The sequence below is a fragment of the Anomaloglossus baeobatrachus genome, assembly GCF_048569485.1.
Source record: "Anomaloglossus baeobatrachus isolate aAnoBae1 chromosome 9 unlocalized genomic scaffold, aAnoBae1.hap1 SUPER_9_unloc_5, whole genome shotgun sequence".
In the NCBI taxonomy this organism is placed as follows: Eukaryota; Metazoa; Chordata; class Amphibia; order Anura; family Aromobatidae; genus Anomaloglossus; species Anomaloglossus baeobatrachus.
In genome coordinates, this window is record NW_027441823.1 from 221,216 (window position 1) to 241,361 (window position 20,146).

General features: G+C 46.7%; 15 non-coding genes across 15 annotated transcripts; all 15 read right to left on the reverse strand.

Annotated features, from left to right (window-relative positions):
* Positions 1 to 673: 673 nt before the first annotated feature.
* On the reverse strand, positions 674 to 864 carry LOC142259919 (U2 spliceosomal RNA). Its single transcript, XR_012728265.1, has one exon. It is a non-coding gene; the product is annotated as a U2 spliceosomal RNA (small nuclear RNA).
* A 1,117-nt stretch (positions 865 to 1,981) lies between these two features.
* Positions 1,982 to 2,172, reverse strand: LOC142259920 (U2 spliceosomal RNA). Its single transcript, XR_012728266.1, has one exon. It is a non-coding gene; the product is annotated as a U2 spliceosomal RNA (small nuclear RNA).
* Positions 2,173 to 3,289: 1,117 nt separating this feature from the next.
* LOC142259921 (U2 spliceosomal RNA) lies at positions 3,290 to 3,480 on the reverse strand. Its single transcript, XR_012728267.1, has one exon. It is a non-coding gene; the product is annotated as a U2 spliceosomal RNA (small nuclear RNA).
* Positions 3,481 to 4,597: 1,117 nt separating this feature from the next.
* Positions 4,598 to 4,788, reverse strand: LOC142259922 (U2 spliceosomal RNA). The gene has a single exon (XR_012728268.1). It is a non-coding gene; the product is annotated as a U2 spliceosomal RNA (small nuclear RNA).
* A 1,117-nt stretch (positions 4,789 to 5,905) lies between these two features.
* Positions 5,906 to 6,096, reverse strand: LOC142259923 (U2 spliceosomal RNA). The gene has a single exon (XR_012728269.1). It is a non-coding gene; the product is annotated as a U2 spliceosomal RNA (small nuclear RNA).
* Positions 6,097 to 7,213: 1,117 nt separating this feature from the next.
* On the reverse strand, positions 7,214 to 7,404 carry LOC142259924 (U2 spliceosomal RNA). Its single transcript, XR_012728270.1, has one exon. It is a non-coding gene; the product is annotated as a U2 spliceosomal RNA (small nuclear RNA).
* A 1,117-nt stretch (positions 7,405 to 8,521) lies between these two features.
* On the reverse strand, positions 8,522 to 8,712 carry LOC142259925 (U2 spliceosomal RNA). Its single transcript, XR_012728271.1, has one exon. It is a non-coding gene; the product is annotated as a U2 spliceosomal RNA (small nuclear RNA).
* A 1,117-nt stretch (positions 8,713 to 9,829) lies between these two features.
* LOC142259926 (U2 spliceosomal RNA) lies at positions 9,830 to 10,020 on the reverse strand. Its single transcript, XR_012728272.1, has one exon. It is a non-coding gene; the product is annotated as a U2 spliceosomal RNA (small nuclear RNA).
* A 1,117-nt stretch (positions 10,021 to 11,137) lies between these two features.
* On the reverse strand, positions 11,138 to 11,328 carry LOC142259927 (U2 spliceosomal RNA). Its single transcript, XR_012728273.1, has one exon. It is a non-coding gene; the product is annotated as a U2 spliceosomal RNA (small nuclear RNA).
* A 1,117-nt stretch (positions 11,329 to 12,445) lies between these two features.
* LOC142259930 (U2 spliceosomal RNA) lies at positions 12,446 to 12,636 on the reverse strand. Its single transcript, XR_012728275.1, has one exon. It is a non-coding gene; the product is annotated as a U2 spliceosomal RNA (small nuclear RNA).
* Positions 12,637 to 13,753: 1,117 nt separating this feature from the next.
* Positions 13,754 to 13,944, reverse strand: LOC142259931 (U2 spliceosomal RNA). The gene has a single exon (XR_012728276.1). It is a non-coding gene; the product is annotated as a U2 spliceosomal RNA (small nuclear RNA).
* A 1,117-nt stretch (positions 13,945 to 15,061) lies between these two features.
* Positions 15,062 to 15,252, reverse strand: LOC142259932 (U2 spliceosomal RNA). Its single transcript, XR_012728277.1, has one exon. It is a non-coding gene; the product is annotated as a U2 spliceosomal RNA (small nuclear RNA).
* A 1,117-nt stretch (positions 15,253 to 16,369) lies between these two features.
* Positions 16,370 to 16,560, reverse strand: LOC142259933 (U2 spliceosomal RNA). The gene has a single exon (XR_012728278.1). It is a non-coding gene; the product is annotated as a U2 spliceosomal RNA (small nuclear RNA).
* Positions 16,561 to 17,677: 1,117 nt separating this feature from the next.
* Positions 17,678 to 17,868, reverse strand: LOC142259934 (U2 spliceosomal RNA). Its single transcript, XR_012728279.1, has one exon. It is a non-coding gene; the product is annotated as a U2 spliceosomal RNA (small nuclear RNA).
* A 1,117-nt stretch (positions 17,869 to 18,985) lies between these two features.
* Positions 18,986 to 19,176, reverse strand: LOC142259936 (U2 spliceosomal RNA). Its single transcript, XR_012728280.1, has one exon. It is a non-coding gene; the product is annotated as a U2 spliceosomal RNA (small nuclear RNA).
* Positions 19,177 to 20,146: the final 970 nt, after the last annotated feature.

Consider the following 20,146-nt stretch of genomic DNA (forward strand, 5'->3'; position numbering starts at 1 on the left):
CACCCGGGAAAAAAAGAGATTGCCCCCTCCTTCCACTAGCCCACCCTCCCACCCAAAGAACAACTTCTTCTGCGCAGCTTGTTTTCTAGGCAGCAGCGCTATTGTGATGTCATCGGGGGGCATTGTGACAAGCCGCCAGTGTTCCGTCTCTTCATGTTGTGCACTGTTCAAACCGAAAATACATCAACAGGCAGGCTACAGAAAAGCTTACTAACAAAGGTTAGAGAGGGGCTTTCTCAGAGGGCTTTTTACAGTTTGTCTATTCCCAATTAGCCGGTTTAGTATACTTAATGAAAGTACTAATTCTTTCATAGGCCGCCCATTCTTAGTATTTGACGTTCAGGTAACAACAGGTAACTTTATTTGGAGTGGAAGCAGAGAGATAACACCAGATGCCAATTGTAGATCCTCTCACACCTGTGGTCACTGCAGCATCTGACTCCACTTTGTCCAAAAGGGATCTATTCCATTCAATTACACATGATCTAGATTAGACTGACAACAAGATACTGCACGGGACATAGCAGAGTTGGTGAAGTTGAGTGGTGATGAGTTTGCTATTTGGATGAATAAAGCAAGTAAAAAGTGTGTTAGATAAAAATTCATTTCAATTCGCTAATCGGGCTAATATGAATCAGGTGAATCGAGTTCTGCTTTTGGAAACTGGGTTAAGAAGGGGTGCACCGTTCCTGGAGGTACTGCAATACCAGGTCAATGCGTGGAGTGGACAGAGCAAGCTCTTTTTCCATCTCCCTGTTCTAAAAATCCATTTAATATATGGTCCCCAGATAGGGGACGTATCAGATATTAAACTGATAAGAACAGATACTACACTTGATCTTAGCCAAAAGGCCGAGAAGCGATAACCAGAATTGGTTTGGGCCTCGAGTGGCACCCTGGCCTATGCCGGACACATCTTAGGGAGAGAGAGCGAGAGGGAGACAAACCCACGCCTACACAAGACATTTTGTCACCCAAGCCAACCCTTGAAAAGGCTGCTTTGCAGAGCAAAAACAAGAAGAATGGTGCGTTTTGCAGCCGCCGCCCACTGCAATGAATCTGAATAACTCCTCCTTTAGGGCGCAAGCAACTCCCCTCCCCCTTGCAGTCTTTCCAATTCACGATACAAAAAGACGGACAGGACAGGTTGCCTGACTTTCCGTCACTGCCACCCTTTGCCATCCTTACCCGTAGAAAGCCCTTTCATCATCCCCAAACCCTAATCTTTTCCCTTTCCTTCCCAGCCCCCAAACCCTGCCCTCTGTACCTTTCTCACCACCCGCTTCCCTTCTCCTGTCATCCCCCTACCACCCGGGAAAAAAAGAGATTGCCCCCTCCTTCCACTAGCCCACCCTCCCACCCAAAGAACAACTTCTTCTGCGCAGCTTGTTTTCTAGGCAGCAGCGCTATTGTGATGTCATCGGGGGGCATTGTGACAAGCCGCCAGTGTTCCGTCTCTTCATGTTGTGCACTGTTCAAACCGAAAATACATCAACAGGCAGGCTACAGAAAAGCTTACTAACAAAGGTTAGAGAGGGGCTTTCTCAGAGGGCTTTTTACAGTTTGTCTATTCCCAATTAGCCGGTTTAGTATACTTAATGAAAGTACTAATTCTTTCATAGGCCGCCCATTCTTAGTATTTGACGTTCAGGTAACAACAGGTAACTTTATTTGGAGTGGAAGCAGAGAGATAACACCAGATGCCAATTGTAGATCCTCTCACACCTGTGGTCACTGCAGCATCTGACTCCACTTTGTCCAAAAGGGATCTATTCCATTCAATTACACATGATCTAGATTAGACTGACAACAAGATACTGCACGGGACATAGCAGAGTTGGTGAAGTTGAGTGGTGATGAGTTTGCTATTTGGATGAATAAAGCAAGTAAAAAGTGTGTTAGATAAAAATTCATTTCAATTCGCTAATCGGGCTAATATGAATCAGGTGAATCGAGTTCTGCTTTTGGAAACTGGGTTAAGAAGGGGTGCACCGTTCCTGGAGGTACTGCAATACCAGGTCAATGCGTGGAGTGGACAGAGCAAGCTCTTTTTCCATCTCCCTGTTCTAAAAATCCATTTAATATATGGTCCCCAGATAGGGGACGTATCAGATATTAAACTGATAAGAACAGATACTACACTTGATCTTAGCCAAAAGGCCGAGAAGCGATAACCAGAATTGGTTTGGGCCTCGAGTGGCACCCTGGCCTATGCCGGACACATCTTAGGGAGAGAGAGCGAGAGGGAGACAAACCCACGCCTACACAAGACATTTTGTCACCCAAGCCAACCCTTGAAAAGGCTGCTTTGCAGAGCAAAAACAAGAAGAATGGTGCGTTTTGCAGCCGCCGCCCACTGCAATGAATCTGAAAAACTCCTCCTTTAGGGCGCAAGCAACTCCCCTCCCCCTTGCAGTCTTTCCAATTCACGATACAAAAAGACGGACAGGACAGGTTGCCTGACTTTCCGTCACTGCCACCCTTTGCCATCCTTACCCGTAGAAAGCCCTTTCATCATCCCCAAACCCTAATCTTTTCCCTTTCCTTCCCAGCCCCCAAACCCTGCCCTCTGTACCTTTCTCACCACCCGCTTCCCTTCTCCTGTCATCCCCCTACCACCCGGGAAAAAAAGAGATTGCCCCCTCCTTCCACTAGCCCACCCTCCCACCCAAAGAACAACTTCTTCTGCGCAGCTTGTTTTCTAGGCAGCAGCGCTATTGTGATGTCATCGGGGGGCATTGTGACAAGCCGCCAGTGTTCCGTCTCTTCATGTTGTGCACTGTTCAAACCGAAAATACATCAACAGGCAGGCTACAGAAAAGCTTACTAACAAAGGTTAGAGAGGGGCTTTCTCAGAGGGCTTTTTACAGTTTGTCTATTCCCAATTAGCCGGTTTAGTATACTTAATGAAAGTACTAATTCTTTCATAGGCCGCCCATTCTTAGTATTTGACGTTCAGGTAACAACAGGTAACTTTATTTGGAGTGGAAGCAGAGAGATAACACCAGATGCCAATTGTAGATCCTCTCACACCTGTGGTCACTGCAGCATCTGACTCCACTTTGTCCAAAAGGGATCTATTCCATTCAATTACACATGATCTAGATTAGACTGACAACAAGATACTGCACGGGACATAGCAGAGTTGGTGAAGTTGAGTGGTGATGAGTTTGCTATTTGGATGAATAAAGCAAGTAAAAAGTGTGTTAGATAAAAATTCATTTCAATTCGCTAATCGGGCTAATATGAATCAGGTGAATCGAGTTCTGCTTTTGGAAACTGGGTTAAGAAGGGGTGCACCGTTCCTGGAGGTACTGCAATACCAGGTCAATGCGTGGAGTGGACAGAGCAAGCTCTTTTTCCATCTCCCTGTTCTAAAAATCCATTTAATATATGGTCCCCAGATAGGGGACGTATCAGATATTAAACTGATAAGAACAGATACTACACTTGATCTTAGCCAAAAGGCCGAGAAGCGATAACCAGAATTGGTTTGGGCCTCGAGTGGCACCCTGGCCTATGCCGGACACATCTTAGGGAGAGAGAGCGAGAGGGAGACAAACCCACGCCTACACAAGACATTTTGTCACCCAAGCCAACCCTTGAAAAGGCTGCTTTGCAGAGCAAAAACAAGAAGAATGGTGCGTTTTGCAGCCGCCGCCCACTGCAATGAATCTGAATAACTCCTCCTTTAGGGCGCAAGCAACTCCCCTCCCCCTTGCAGTCTTTCCAATTCACGATACAAAAAGACGGACAGGACAGGTTGCCTGACTTTCCGTCACTGCCACCCTTTGCCATCCTTACCCGTAGAAAGCCCTTTCATCATCCCCAAACCCTAATCTTTTCCCTTTCCTTCCCAGCCCCCAAACCCTGCCCTCTGTACCTTTCTCACCACCCGCTTCCCTTCTCCTGTCATCCCCCTACCACCCGGGAAAAAAAGAGATTGCCCCCTCCTTCCACTAGCCCACCCTCCCACCCAAAGAACAACTTCTTCTGCGCAGCTTGTTTTCTAGGCAGCAGCGCTATTGTGATGTCATCGGGGGGCATTGTGACAAGCCGCCAGTGTTCCGTCTCTTCATGTTGTGCACTGTTCAAACCGAAAATACATCAACAGGCAGGCTACAGAAAAGCTTACTAACAAAGGTTAGAGAGGGGCTTTCTCAGAGGGCTTTTTACAGTTTGTCTATTCCCAATTAGCCGGTTTAGTATACTTAATGAAAGTACTAATTCTTTCATAGGCCGCCCATTCTTAGTATTTGACGTTCAGGTAACAACAGGTAACTTTATTTGGAGTGGAAGCAGAGAGATAACACCAGATGCCAATTGTAGATCCTCTCACACCTGTGGTCACTGCAGCATCTGACTCCACTTTGTCCAAAAGGGATCTATTCCATTCAATTACACATGATCTAGATTAGACTGACAACAAGATACTGCACGGGACATAGCAGAGTTGGTGAAGTTGAGTGGTGATGAGTTTGCTATTTGGATGAATAAAGCAAGTAAAAAGTGTGTTAGATAAAAATTCATTTCAATTCGCTAATCGGGCTAATATGAATCAGGTGAATCGAGTTCTGCTTTTGGAAACTGGGTTAAGAAGGGGTGCACCGTTCCTGGAGGTACTGCAATACCAGGTCAATGCGTGGAGTGGACAGAGCAAGCTCTTTTTCCATCTCCCTGTTCTAAAAATCCATTTAATATATGGTCCCCAGATAGGGGACGTATCAGATATTAAACTGATAAGAACAGATACTACACTTGATCTTAGCCAAAAGGCCGAGAAGCGATAACCAGAATTGGTTTGGGCCTCGAGTGGCACCCTGGCCTATGCCGGACACATCTTAGGGAGAGAGAGCGAGAGGGAGACAAACCCACGCCTACACAAGACATTTTGTCACCCAAGCCAACCCTTGAAAAGGCTGCTTTGCAGAGCAAAAACAAGAAGAATGGTGCGTTTTGCAGCCGCCGCCCACTGCAATGAATCTGAATAACTCCTCCTTTAGGGCGCAAGCAACTCCCCTCCCCCTTGCAGTCTTTCCAATTCACGATACAAAAAGACGGACAGGACAGGTTGCCTGACTTTCCGTCACTGCCACCCTTTGCCATCCTTACCCGTAGAAAGCCCTTTCATCATCCCCAAACCCTAATCTTTTCCCTTTCCTTCCCAGCCCCCAAACCCTGCCCTCTGTACCTTTCTCACCACCCGCTTCCCTTCTCCTGTCATCCCCCTACCACCCGGGAAAAAAAGAGATTGCCCCCTCCTTCCACTAGCCCACCCTCCCACCCAAAGAACAACTTCTTCTGCGCAGCTTGTTTTCTAGGCAGCAGCGCTATTGTGATGTCATCGGGGGGCATTGTGACAAGCCGCCAGTGTTCCGTCTCTTCATGTTGTGCACTGTTCAAACCGAAAATACATCAACAGGCAGGCTACAGAAAAGCTTACTAACAAAGGTTAGAGAGGGGCTTTCTCAGAGGGCTTTTTACAGTTTGTCTATTCCCAATTAGCCGGTTTAGTATACTTAATGAAAGTACTAATTCTTTCATAGGCCGCCCATTCTTAGTATTTGACGTTCAGGTAACAACAGGTAACTTTATTTGGAGTGGAAGCAGAGAGATAACACCAGATGCCAATTGTAGATCCTCTCACACCTGTGGTCACTGCAGCATCTGACTCCACTTTGTCCAAAAGGGATCTATTCCATTCAATTACACATGATCTAGATTAGACTGACAACAAGATACTGCACGGGACATAGCAGAGTTGGTGAAGTTGAGTGGTGATGAGTTTGCTATTTGGATGAATAAAGCAAGTAAAAAGTGTGTTAGATAAAAATTCATTTCAATTCGCTAATCGGGCTAATATGAATCAGGTGAATCGAGTTCTGCTTTTGGAAACTGGGTTAAGAAGGGGTGCACCGTTCCTGGAGGTACTGCAATACCAGGTCAATGCGTGGAGTGGACAGAGCAAGCTCTTTTTCCATCTCCCTGTTCTAAAAATCCATTTAATATATGGTCCCCAGATAGGGGACGTATCAGATATTAAACTGATAAGAACAGATACTACACTTGATCTTAGCCAAAAGGCCGAGAAGCGATAACCAGAATTGGTTTGGGCCTCGAGTGGCACCCTGGCCTATGCCGGACACATCTTAGGGAGAGAGAGCGAGAGGGAGACAAACCCACGCCTACACAAGACATTTTGTCACCCAAGCCAACCCTTGAAAAGGCTGCTTTGCAGAGCAAAAACAAGAAGAATGGTGCGTTTTGCAGCCGCCGCCCACTGCAATGAATCTGAATAACTCCTCCTTTAGGGCGCAAGCAACTCCCCTCCCCCTTGCAGTCTTTCCAATTCACGATACAAAAAGACGGACAGGACAGGTTGCCTGACTTTCCGTCACTGCCACCCTTTGCCATCCTTACCCGTAGAAAGCCCTTTCATCATCCCTAAACCCTAATCTTTTCCCTTTCCTTCCCAGCCCCCAAACCCTGCCCTCTGTACCTTTCTCACCACCCGCTTCCCTTCTCCTGTCATCCCCCTACCACCCGGGAAAAAAAGAGATTGCCCCCTCCTTCCACTAGCCCACCCTCCCACCCAAAGAACAACTTCTTCTGCGCAGCTTGTTTTCTAGGCAGCAGCGCTATTGTGATGTCATCGGGGGGCATTGTGACAAGCCGCCAGTGTTCCGTCTCTTCATGTTGTGCACTGTTCAAACCGAAAATACATCAACAGGCAGGCTACAGAAAAGCTTACTAACAAAGGTTAGAGAGGGGCTTTCTCAGAGGGCTTTTTACAGTTTGTCTATTCCCAATTAGCCGGTTTAGTATACTTAATGAAAGTACTAATTCTTTCATAGGCCGCCCATTCTTAGTATTTGACGTTCAGGTAACAACAGGTAACTTTATTTGGAGTGGAAGCAGAGAGATAACACCAGATGCCAATTGTAGATCCTCTCACACCTGTGGTCACTGCAGCATCTGACTCCACTTTGTCCAAAAGGGATCTATTCCATTCAATTACACATGATCTAGATTAGACTGACAACAAGATACTGCACGGGACATAGCAGAGTTGGTGAAGTTGAGTGGTGATGAGTTTGCTATTTGGATGAATAAAGCAAGTAAAAAGTGTGTTAGATAAAAATTCATTTCAATTCGCTAATCGGGCTAATATGAATCAGGTGAATCGAGTTCTGCTTTTGGAAACTGGGTTAAGAAGGGGTGCACCGTTCCTGGAGGTACTGCAATACCAGGTCAATGCGTGGAGTGGACAGAGCAAGCTCTTTTTCCATCTCCCTGTTCTAAAAATCCATTTAATATATGGTCCCCAGATAGGGGACGTATCAGATATTAAACTGATAAGAACAGATACTACACTTGATCTTAGCCAAAAGGCCGAGAAGCGATAACCAGAATTGGTTTGGGCCTCGAGTGGCACCCTGGCCTATGCCGGACACATCTTAGGGAGAGAGAGCGAGAGGGAGACAAACCCACGCCTACACAAGACATTTTGTCACCCAAGCCAACCCTTGAAAAGGCTGCTTTGCAGAGCAAAAACAAGAAGAATGGTGCGTTTTGCAGCCGCCGCCCACTGCAATGAATCTGAAAAACTCCTCCTTTAGGGCGCAAGCAACTCCCCTCCCCCTTGCAGTCTTTCCAATTCACGATACAAAAAGACGGACAGGACAGGTTGCCTGACTTTCCGTCACTGCCACCCTTTGCCATCCTTACCCGTAGAAAGCCCTTTCATCATCCCCAAACCCTAATCTTTTCCCTTTCCTTCCCAGCCCCCAAACCCTGCCCTCTGTACCTTTCTCACCACCCGCTTCCCTTCTCCTGTCATCCCCCTACCACCCGGGAAAAAAAGAGATTGCCCCCTCCTTCCACTAGCCCACCCTCCCACCCAAAGAACAACTTCTTCTGCGCAGCTTGTTTTCTAGGCAGCAGCGCTATTGTGATGTCATCGGGGGGCATTGTGACAAGCCGCCAGTGTTCCGTCTCTTCATGTTGTGCACTGTTCAAACCGAAAATACATCAACAGGCAGGCTACAGAAAAGCTTACTAACAAAGGTTAGAGAGGGGCTTTCTCAGAGGGCTTTTTACAGTTTGTCTATTCCCAATTAGCCGGTTTAGTATACTTAATGAAAGTACTAATTCTTTCATAGGCCGCCCATTCTTAGTATTTGACGTTCAGGTAACAACAGGTAACTTTATTTGGAGTGGAAGCAGAGAGATAACACCAGATGCCAATTGTAGATCCTCTCACACCTGTGGTCACTGCAGCATCTGACTCCACTTTGTCCAAAAGGGATCTATTCCATTCAATTACACATGATCTAGATTAGACTGACAACAAGATACTGCACGGGACATAGCAGAGTTGGTGAAGTTGAGTGGTGATGAGTTTGCTATTTGGATGAATAAAGCAAGTAAAAAGTGTGTTAGATAAAAATTCATTTCAATTCGCTAATCGGGCTAATATGAATCAGGTGAATCGAGTTCTGCTTTTGGAAACTGGGTTAAGAAGGGGTGCACCGTTCCTGGAGGTACTGCAATACCAGGTCAATGCGTGGAGTGGACAGAGCAAGCTCTTTTTCCATCTCCCTGTTCTAAAAATCCATTTAATATATGGTCCCCAGATAGGGGACGTATCAGATATTAAACTGATAAGAACAGATACTACACTTGATCTTAGCCAAAAGGCCGAGAAGCGATAACCAGAATTGGTTTGGGCCTCGAGTGGCACCCTGGCCTATGCCGGACACATCTTAGGGAGAGAGAGCGAGAGGGAGACAAACCCACGCCTACACAAGACATTTTGTCACCCAAGCCAACCCTTGAAAAGGCTGCTTTGCAGAGCAAAAACAAGAAGAATGGTGCGTTTTGCAGCCGCCGCCCACTGCAATGAATCTGAATAACTCCTCCTTTAGGGCGCAAGCAACTCCCCTCCCCCTTGCAGTCTTTCCAATTCACGATACAAAAAGACGGACAGGACAGGTTGCCTGACTTTCCGTCACTGCCACCCTTTGCCATCCTTACCCGTAGAAAGCCCTTTCATCATCCCCAAACCCTAATCTTTTCCCTTTCCTTCCCAGCCCCCAAACCCTGCCCTCTGTACCTTTCTCACCACCCGCTTCCCTTCTCCTGTCATCCCCCTACCACCCGGGAAAAAAAGAGATTGCCCCCTCCTTCCACTAGCCCACCCTCCCACCCAAAGAACAACTTCTTCTGCGCAGCTTGTTTTCTAGGCAGCAGCGCTATTGTGATGTCATCGGGGGGCATTGTGACAAGCCGCCAGTGTTCCGTCTCTTCATGTTGTGCACTGTTCAAACCGAAAATACATCAACAGGCAGGCTACAGAAAAGCTTACTAACAAAGGTTAGAGAGGGGCTTTCTCAGAGGGCTTTTTACAGTTTGTCTATTCCCAATTAGCCGGTTTAGTATACTTAATGAAAGTACTAATTCTTTCATAGGCCGCCCATTCTTAGTATTTGACGTTCAGGTAACAACAGGTAACTTTATTTGGAGTGGAAGCAGAGAGATAACACCAGATGCCAATTGTAGATCCTCTCACACCTGTGGTCACTGCAGCATCTGACTCCACTTTGTCCAAAAGGGATCTATTCCATTCAATTACACATGATCTAGATTAGACTGACAACAAGATACTGCACGGGACATAGCAGAGTTGGTGAAGTTGAGTGGTGATGAGTTTGCTATTTGGATGAATAAAGCAAGTAAAAAGTGTGTTAGATAAAAATTCATTTCAATTCGCTAATCGGGCTAATATGAATCAGGTGAATCGAGTTCTGCTTTTGGAAACTGGGTTAAGAAGGGGTGCACCGTTCCTGGAGGTACTGCAATACCAGGTCAATGCGTGGAGTGGACAGAGCAAGCTCTTTTTCCATCTCCCTGTTCTAAAAATCCATTTAATATATGGTCCCCAGATAGGGGACGTATCAGATATTAAACTGATAAGAACAGATACTACACTTGATCTTAGCCAAAAGGCCGAGAAGCGATAACCAGAATTGGTTTGGGCCTCGAGTGGCACCCTGGCCTATGCCGGACACATCTTAGGGAGAGAGAGCGAGAGGGAGACAAACCCACGCCTACACAAGACATTTTGTCACCCAAGCCAACCCTTGAAAAGGCTGCTTTGCAGAGCAAAAACAAGAAGAATGGTGCGTTTTGCAGCCGCCGCCCACTGCAATGAATCTGAAAAACTCCTCCTTTAGGGCGCAAGCAACTCCCCTCCCCCTTGCAGTCTTTCCAATTCACGATACAAAAAGACGGACAGGACAGGTTGCCTGACTTTCCGTCACTGCCACCCTTTGCCATCCTTACCCGTAGAAAGCCCTTTCATCATCCCCAAACCCTAATCTTTTCCCTTTCCTTCCCAGCCCCCAAACCCTGCGCTCTGTACCTTTCTCACCACCCGCTTCCCTTCTCCTGTCATCCCCCTACCACCCGGGAAAAAAAGAGATTGCCCCCTCCTTCCACTAGCCCACCCTCCCACCCAAAGAACAACTTCTTCTGCGCAGCTTGTTTTCTAGGCAGCAGCGCTATTGTGATGTCATCGGGGGGCATTGTGACAAGCCGCCAGTGTTCCGTCTCTTCATGTTGTGCACTGTTCAAACCGAAAATACATCAACAGGCAGGCTACAGAAAAGCTTACTAACAAAGGTTAGAGAGGGGCTTTCTCAGAGGGCTTTTTACAGTTTGTCTATTCCCAATTAGCCGGTTTAGTATACTTAATGAAAGTACTAATTCTTTCATAGGCCGCCCATTCTTAGTATTTGACGTTCAGGTAACAACAGGTAACTTTATTTGGAGTGGAAGCAGAGAGATAACACCAGATGCCAATTGTAGATCCTCTCACACCTGTGGTCACTGCAGCATCTGACTCCACTTTGTCCAAAAGGGATCTATTCCATTCAATTACACATGATCTAGATTAGACTGACAACAAGATACTGCACGGGACATAGCAGAGTTGGTGAAGTTGAGTGGTGATGAGTTTGCTATTTGGATGAATAAAGCAAGTAAAAAGTGTGTTAGATAAAAATTCATTTCAATTCGCTAATCGGGCTAATATGAATCAGGTGAATCGAGTTCTGCTTTTGGAAACTGGGTTAAGAAGGGGTGCACCGTTCCTGGAGGTACTGCAATACCAGGTCAATGCGTGGAGTGGACAGAGCAAGCTCTTTTTCCATCTCCCTGTTCTAAAAATCCATTTAATATATGGTCCCCAGATAGGGGACGTATCAGATATTAAACTGATAAGAACAGATACTACACTTGATCTTAGCCAAAAGGCCGAGAAGCGATAACCAGAATTGGTTTGGGCCTCGAGTGGCACCCTGGCCTATGCCGGACACATCTTAGGGAGAGAGAGCGAGAGGGAGACAAACCCACGCCTACACAAGACATTTTGTCACCCAAGCCAACCCTTGAAAAGGCTGCTTTGCAGAGCAAAAACAAGAAGAATGGTGCGTTTTGCAGCCGCCGCCCACTGCAATGAATCTGAATAACTCCTCCTTTAGGGCGCAAGCAACTCCCCTCCCCCTTGCAGTCTTTCCAATTCACGATACAAAAAGACGGACAGGACAGGTTGCCTGACTTTCCGTCACTGCCACCCTTTGCCATCCTTACCCGTAGAAAGCCCTTTCATCATCCCCAAACCCTAATCTTTTCCCTTTCCTTCCCAGCCCCCAAACCCTGCCCTCTGTACCTTTCTCACCACCCGCTTCCCTTCTCCTGTCATCCCCCTACCACCCGGGAAAAAAAGAGATTGCCCCCTCCTTCCACTAGCCCACCCTCCCACCCAAAGAACAACTTCTTCTGCGCAGCTTGTTTTCTAGGCAGCAGCGCTATTGTGATGTCATCGGGGGGCATTGTGACAAGCCGCCAGTGTTCCGTCTCTTCATGTTGTGCACTGTTCAAACCGAAAATACATCAACAGGCAGGCTACAGAAAAGCTTACTAACAAAGGTTAGAGAGGGGCTTTCTCAGAGGGCTTTTTACAGTCTGTCTATTCCCAATTAGCCGGTTTAGTATACTTAATGAAAGTACTAATTCTTTCATAGGCCGCCCATTCTTAGTATTTGACGTTCAGGTAACAACAGGTAACTTTATTTGGAGTGGAAGCAGAGAGATAACACCAGATGCCAATTGTAGATCCTCTCACACCTGTGGTCACTGCAGCATCTGACTCCACTTTGTCCAAAAGGGATCTATTCCATTCAATTACACATGATCTAGATTAGACTGACAACAAGATACTGCACGGGACATAGCAGAGTTGGTGAAGTTGAGTGGTGATGAGTTTGCTATTTGGATGAATAAAGCAAGTAAAAAGTGTGTTAGATAAAAATTCATTTCAATTCGCTAATCGGGCTAATATGAATCAGGTGAATCGAGTTCTGCTTTTGGAAACTGGGTTAAGAAGGGGTGCACCGTTCCTGGAGGTACTGCAATACCAGGTCAATGCGTGGAGTGGACAGAGCAAGCTCTTTTTCCATCTCCCTGTTCTAAAAATCCATTTAATATATGGTCCCCAGATAGGGGACGTATCAGATATTAAACTGATAAGAACAGATACTACACTTGATCTTAGCCAAAAGGCCGAGAAGCGATAACCAGAATTGGTTTGGGCCTCGAGTGGCACCCTGGCCTATGCCGGACACATCTTAGGGAGAGAGAGCGAGAGGGAGACAAACCCACGCCTACACAAGACATTTTGTCACCCAAGCCAACCCTTGAAAAGGCTGCTTTGCAGAGCAAAAACAAGAAGAATGGTGCGTTTTGCAGCCGCCGCCCACTGCAATGAATCTGAATAACTCCTCCTTTAGGGCGCAAGCAACTCCCCTCCCCCTTGCAGTCTTTCCAATTCACGATACAAAAAGACGGACAGGACAGGTTGCCTGACTTTCCGTCACTGCCACCCTTTGCCATCCTTACCCGTAGAAAGCCCTTTCATCATCCCCAAACCCTAATCTTTTCCCTTTCCTTCCCAGCCCCCAAACCCTGCCCTCTGTACCTTTCTCACCACCCGCTTCCCTTCTCCTGTCATCCCCCTACCACCCGGGAAAAAAAGAGATTGCCCCCTCCTTCCACTAGCCCACCCTCCCACCCAAAGAACAACTTCTTCTGCGCAGCTTGTTTTCTAGGCAGCAGCGCTATTGTGATGTCATCGGGGGGCATTGTGACAAGCCGCCAGTGTTCCGTCTCTTCATGTTGTGCACTGTTCAAACCGAAAATACATCAACAGGCAGGCTACAGAAAAGCTTACTAACAAAGGTTAGAGAGGGGCTTTCTCAGAGGGCTTTTTACAGTTTGTCTATTCCCAATTAGCCGGTTTAGTATACTTAATGAAAGTACTAATTCTTTCATAGGCCGCCCATTCTTAGTATTTGACGTTCAGGTAACAACAGGTAACTTTATTTGGAGTGGAAGCAGAGAGATAACACCAGATGCCAATTGTAGATCCTCTCACACCTGTGGTCACTGCAGCATCTGACTCCACTTTGTCCAAAAGGGATCTATTCCATTCAATTACACATGATCTAGATTAGACTGACAACAAGATACTGCACGGGACATAGCAGAGTTGGTGAAGTTGAGTGGTGATGAGTTTGCTATTTGGATGAATAAAGCAAGTAAAAAGTGTGTTAGATAAAAATTCATTTCAATTCGCTAATCGGGCTAATATGAATCAGGTGAATCGAGTTCTGCTTTTGGAAACTGGGTTAAGAAGGGGTGCACCGTTCCTGGAGGTACTGCAATACCAGGTCAATGCGTGGAGTGGACAGAGCAAGCTCTTTTTCCATCTCCCTGTTCTAAAAATCCATTTAATATATGGTCCCCAGATAGGGGACGTATCAGATATTAAACTGATAAGAACAGATACTACACTTGATCTTAGCCAAAAGGCCGAGAAGCGATAACCAGAATTGGTTTGGGCCTCGAGTGGCACCCTGGCCTATGCCGGACACATCTTAGGGAGAGAGAGCGAGAGGGAGACAAACCCACGCCTACACAAGACATTTTGTCACCCAAGCCAACCCTTGAAAAGGCTGCTTTGCAGAGCAAAAACAAGAAGAATGGTGCGTTTTGCAGCCGCCGCCCACTGCAATGAATCTGAAAAACTCCTCCTTTAGGGCGCAAGCAACTCCCCTCCCCCTTGCAGTCTTTCCAATTCACGATACAAAAAGACGGACAGGACAGGTTGCCTGACTTTCCGTCACTGCCACCCTTTGCCATCCTTACCCGTAGAAAGCCCTTTCATCATCCCCAAACCCTAATCTTTTCCCTTTCCTTCCCAGCCCCCAAACCCTGCCCTCTGTACCTTTCTCACCACCCGCTTCCCTTCTCCTGTCATCCCCCTACCACCCGGGAAAAAAAGAGATTGCCCCCTCCTTCCACTAGCCCACCCTCCCACCCAAAGAACAACTTCTTCTGCGCAGCTTGTTTTCTAGGCAGCAGCGCTATTGTGATGTCATCGGGGGGCATTGTGACAAGCCGCCAGTGTTCCGTCTCTTCATGTTGTGCACTGTTCAAACCGAAAATACATCAACAGGCAGGCTACAGAAAAGCTTACTAACAAAGGTTAGAGAGGGGCTTTCTCAGAGGGCTTTTTACAGTTTGTCTATTCCCAATTAGCCGGTTTAGTATACTTAATGAAAGTACTAATTCTTTCATAGGCCGCCCATTCTTAGTATTTGACGTTCAGGTAACAACAGGTAACTTTATTTGGAGTGGAAGCAGAGAGATAACACCAGATGCCAATTGTAGATCCTCTCACACCTGTGGTCACTGCAGCATCTGACTCCACTTTGTCCAAAAGGGATCTATTCCATTCAATTACACATGATCTAGATTAGACTGACAACAAGATACTGCACGGGACATAGCAGAGTTGGTGAAGTTGAGTGGTGATGAGTTTGCTATTTGGATGAATAAAGCAAGTAAAAAGTGTGTTAGATAAAAATTCATTTCAATTCGCTAATCGGGCTAATATGAATCAGGTGAATCGAGTTCTGCTTTTGGAAACTGGGTTAAGAAGGGGTGCACCGTTCCTGGAGGTACTGCAATACCAGGTCAATGCGTGGAGTGGACAGAGCAAGCTCTTTTTCCATCTCCCTGTTCTAAAAATCCATTTAATATATGGTCCCCAGATAGGGGACGTATCAGATATTAAACTGATAAGAACAGATACTACACTTGATCTTAGCCAAAAGGCCGAGAAGCGATAACCAGAATTGGTTTGGGCCTCGAGTGGCACCCTGGCCTATGCCGGACACATCTTAGGGAGAGAGAGCGAGAGGGAGACAAACCCACGCCTACACAAGACATTTTGTCACCCAAGCCAACCCTTGAAAAGGCTGCTTTGCAGAGCAAAAACAAGAAGAATGGTGCGTTTTGCAGCCGCCGCCCACTGCAATGAATCTGAATAACTCCTCCTTTAGGGCGCAAGCAACTCCCCTCCCCCTTGCAGTCTTTCCAATTCACGATACAAAAAGACGGACAGGACAGGTTGCCTGACTTTCCGTCACTGCCACCCTTTGCCATCCTTACCCGTAGAAAGCCCTTTCATCATCCCCAAACCCTAATCTTTTCCCTTTCCTTCCCAGCCCCCAAACCCTGCCCTCTGTACCTTTCTCACCACCCGCTTCCCTTCTCCTGTCATCCCCCTACCACCCGGGAAAAAAAGAGATTGCCCCCTCCTTCCACTAGCCCACCCTCCCACCCAAAGAACAACTTCTTCTGCGCAGCTTGTTTTCTAGGCAGCAGCGCTATTGTGATGTCATCGGGGGGCATTGTGACAAGCCGCCAGTGTTCCGTCTCTTCATGTTGTGCACTGTTCAAACCGAAAATACATCAACAGGCAGGCTACAGAAAAGCTTACTAACAAAGGTTAGAGAGGGGCTTTCTCAGAGGGCTTTTTACAGTTTGTCTATTCCCAATTAGCCGGTTTAGTATACTTAATGAAAGTACTAATTCTTTCATAGGCCGCCCATTCTTAGTATTTGACGTTCAGGTAACAACAGGTAACTTTATTTGGAGTGGAAGCAGAGAGATAACACCAGATGCCAATTGTAGATCCTCTCACACCTGTGGTCACTGCAGCATCTGACTCCACTTTGTCCAAAAGGGATCTATTCCATTCAATTACACATGATCTAGATTAGACTGACAACAAGATACTGCACGGGACATAGCAGAGTTGGTGAAGTTGAGTGGTGATGAGTTTGCTATTTGGATGAATAAAGCAAGTAAAAAGTGTGTTAGATAAAAATTCATTTCAATTCGCTAATCGGGCTAATATGAATCAGGTGAATCGAGTTCTGCTTTTGGAAACTGGGTTAAGAAGGGGTGCACCGTTCCTGGAGGTACTGCAATACCAGGTCAATGCGTGGAGTGGACAGAGCAAGCTCTTTTTCCATCTCCCTGTTCTAAAAATCCATTTAATATATGGTCCCCAGATAGGGGACGTATCAGATATTAAACTGATAAGAACAGATACTACACTTGATCTTAGCCAAAAGGCCGAGAAGCGATAACCAGAATTGGTTTGGGCCTCGAGTGGCACCCTGGCCTATGCCGGACACATCTTAGGGAGAGAGAGCGAGAGGGAGACAAACCCACGCCTACACAAGACATTTTGTCACCCAAGCCAACCCTTGAAAAGGCTGCTTTGCAGAGCAAAAACAAGAAGAATGGTGCGTTTTGCAGCCGCCGCCCACTGCAATGAATCTGAAAAACTCCTCCTTTAGGGCGCAAGCAACTCCCCTCCCCCTTGCAGTCTTTCCAATTCACGATACAAAAAGACGGACAGGACAGGTTGCCTGACTTTCCGTCACTGCCAGCCTTTGCCATCCTTACCCGTAGAAAGCCCTTTCATCATCCCCAAACCCTAATCTTTTCCCTTTCCTTCCCAGCCCCCAAACCCTGCCCTCTGTACCTTTCTCACCACCCGCTTCCCTTCTCCTGTCATCCCCCTACCACCCGGGAAAAAAAGAGATTGCCCCCTCCTTCCACTAGCCCACCCTCCCACCCAAAGAACAACTTCTTCTGCGCAGCTTGTTTTCTAGGCAGCAGCGCTATTGTGATGTCATCGGGGGGCATTGTGACAAGCCGCCAGTGTTCCGTCTCTTCATGTTGTGCACTGTTCAAACCGAAAATACATCAACAGGCAGGCTACAGAAAAGCTTACTAACAAAGGTTAGAGAGGGGCTTTCTCAGAGGGCTTTTTACAGTTTGTCTATTCCCAATTAGCCGGTTTAGTATACTTAATGAAAGTACTAATTCTTTCATAGGCCGCCCATTCTTAGTATTTGACGTTCAGGTAACAACAGGTAACTTTATTTGGAGTGGAAGCAGAGAGATAACACCAGATGCCAATTGTAGATCCTCTCACACCTGTGGTCACTGCAGCATCTGACTCCACTTTGTCCAAAAGGGATCTATTCCATTCAATTACACATGATCTAGATTAGACTGACAACAAGATACTGCACGGGACATAGCAGAGTTGGTGAAGTTGAGTGGTGATGAGTTTGCTATTTGGATGAATAAAGCAAGTAAAAAGTGTGTTAGATAAAAATTCATTTCAATTCGCTAATCGGGCTAATATGAATCAGGTGAATCGAGTTCTGCTTTTGGAAACTGGGTTAAGAAGGGGTGCACCGTTCCTGGAGGTACTGCAATACCAGGTCAATGCGTGGAGTGGACAGAGCAAGCTCTTTTTCCATCTCCCTGTTCTAAAAATCCATTTAATATATGGTCCCCAGATAGGGGACGTATCAGATATTAAACTGATAAGAACAGATACTACACTTGATCTTAGCCAAAAGGCCGAGAAGCGATAACCAGAATTGGTTTGGGCCTCGAGTGGCACCCTGGCCTATGCCGGACACATCTTAGGGAGAGAGAGCGAGAGGGAGACAAACCCACGCCTACACAAGACATTTTGTCACCCAAGCCAACCCTTGAAAAGGCTGCTTTGCAGAGCAAAAACAAGAAGAATGGTGCGTTTTGCAGCCGCCGCCCACTGCAATGAATCTGAATAACTCCTCCTTTAGGGCGCAAGCAACTCCCCTCCCCCTTGCAGTCTTTCCAATTCACGATACAAAAAGACGGACAGGACAGGTTGCCTGACTTTCCGTCACTGCCACCCTTTGCCATCCTTACCCGTAGAAAGCCCTTTCATCATCCCCAAACCCTAATCTTTTCCCTTTCCTTCCCAGCCCCCAAACCCTGCCCTCTGTACCTTTCTCACCACCCGCTTCCCTTCTCCTGTCATCCCCCTACCACCCGGGAAAAAAAGAGATTGCCCCCTCCTTCCACTAGCCCACCCTCCCACCCAAAGAACAACTTCTTCTGCGCAGCTTGTTTTCTAGGCAGCAGCGCTATTGTGATGTCATCGGGGGGCATTGTGACAAGCCGCCAGTGTTCCGTCTCTTCATGTTGTGCACTGTTCAAACCGAAAATACATCAACAGGCAGGCTACAGAAAAGCTTACTAACAAAGGTTAGAGAGGGGCTTTCTCAGAGGGCTTTTTACAGTTTGTCTATTCCCAATTAGCCGGTTTAGTATACTTAATGAAAGTACTAATTCTTTCATAGGCCGCCCATTCTTAGTATTTGACGTTCAGGTAACAACAGGTAACTTTATTTGGAGTGGAAGCAGAGAGATAACACCAGATGCCAATTGTAGATCCTCTCACACCTGTGGTCACTGCAGCATCTGACTCCACTTTGTCCAAAAGGGATCTATTCCATTCAATTACACATGATCTAGATTAGACTGACAACAAGATACTGCACGGGACATAGCAGAGTTGGTGAAGTTGAGTGGTGATGAATTTGCTATTTGGATGAATAAAGCAAGTAAAAAGTGTGTTAGATAAAAATTCATTTCAATTCGCTAATCGGGCTAATATGAATCAGGTGAATCGAGTTCTGCTTTTGGAAACTGGGTTAAGAAGGGGTGCACCGTTCCTGGAGGTACTGCAATACCAGGTCAATGCGTGGAGTGGACAGAGCAAGCTCTTTTTCCATCTCCCTGTTCTAAAAATCCATTTAATATATGGTCCCCAGATAGGGGACGTATCAGATATTAAACTGATAAGAACAGATACTACACTTGATCTTAGCCAAAAGGCCGAGAAGCGATAACCAGAATTGGTTTGGGCCTCGAGTGGCACCCTGGCCTATGCCGGACACATCTTAGGGAGAGAGAGCGAGAGGGAGACAAACCCACGCCTACACAAGACATTTTGTCACCCAAGCCAACCCTTGAAAAGGCTGCTTTGCAGAGCAAAAACAAGAAGAATGGTGCGTTTTGCAGCCGCCGCCCACTGCAATGAATCTGAATAACTCCTCCTTTAGGGCGCAAGCAACTCCCCTCCCCCTTGCAGTCTTTCCAATTCACGATACAAAAAGACGGACAGGACAGGTTGCCTGACTTTCCGTCACTGCCACCCTTTGCCATCCTTACCCGTAGAAAGCCCTTTCATCATCCCCAAACCCTAATCTTTTCCCTTTCCTTCCCAGCCCCCAAACCCTGCCCTCTGTACCTTTCTCACCACCCGCTTCCCTTCTCCTGTCATCCCCCTACCACCCGGGAAAAAAAGAGATTGCCCCCTCCTTCCACTAGCCCACCCTCCCACCCAAAGAACAACTTCTTCTGCGCAGCTTGTTTTCTAGGCAGCAGCGCTATTGTGATGTCATCGGGGGGCATTGTGACAAGCCGCCAGTGTTCCGTCTCTTCATGTTGTGCACTGTTCAAACCGAAAATACATCAACAGGCAGGCTACAGAAAAGCTTACTAACAAAGGTTAGAGAGGGGCTTTCTCAGAGGGCTTTTTACAGTTTGTCTATTCCCAATTAGCCGGTTTAGTATACTTAATGAAAGTACTAATTCTTTCATAGGCCGCCCATTCTTAGTATTTGACGTTCAGGTAACAACAGGTAACTTTATTTGGAGTGGAAGCAGAGAGATAACACCAGATGCCAATTGTAGATCCTCTCACACCTGTGGTCACTGCAGCATCTGACTCCACTTTGTCCAAAAGGGATCTATTCCATTCAATTACACATGATCTAGATTAGACTGACAACAAGATACTGCACGGGACATAGCA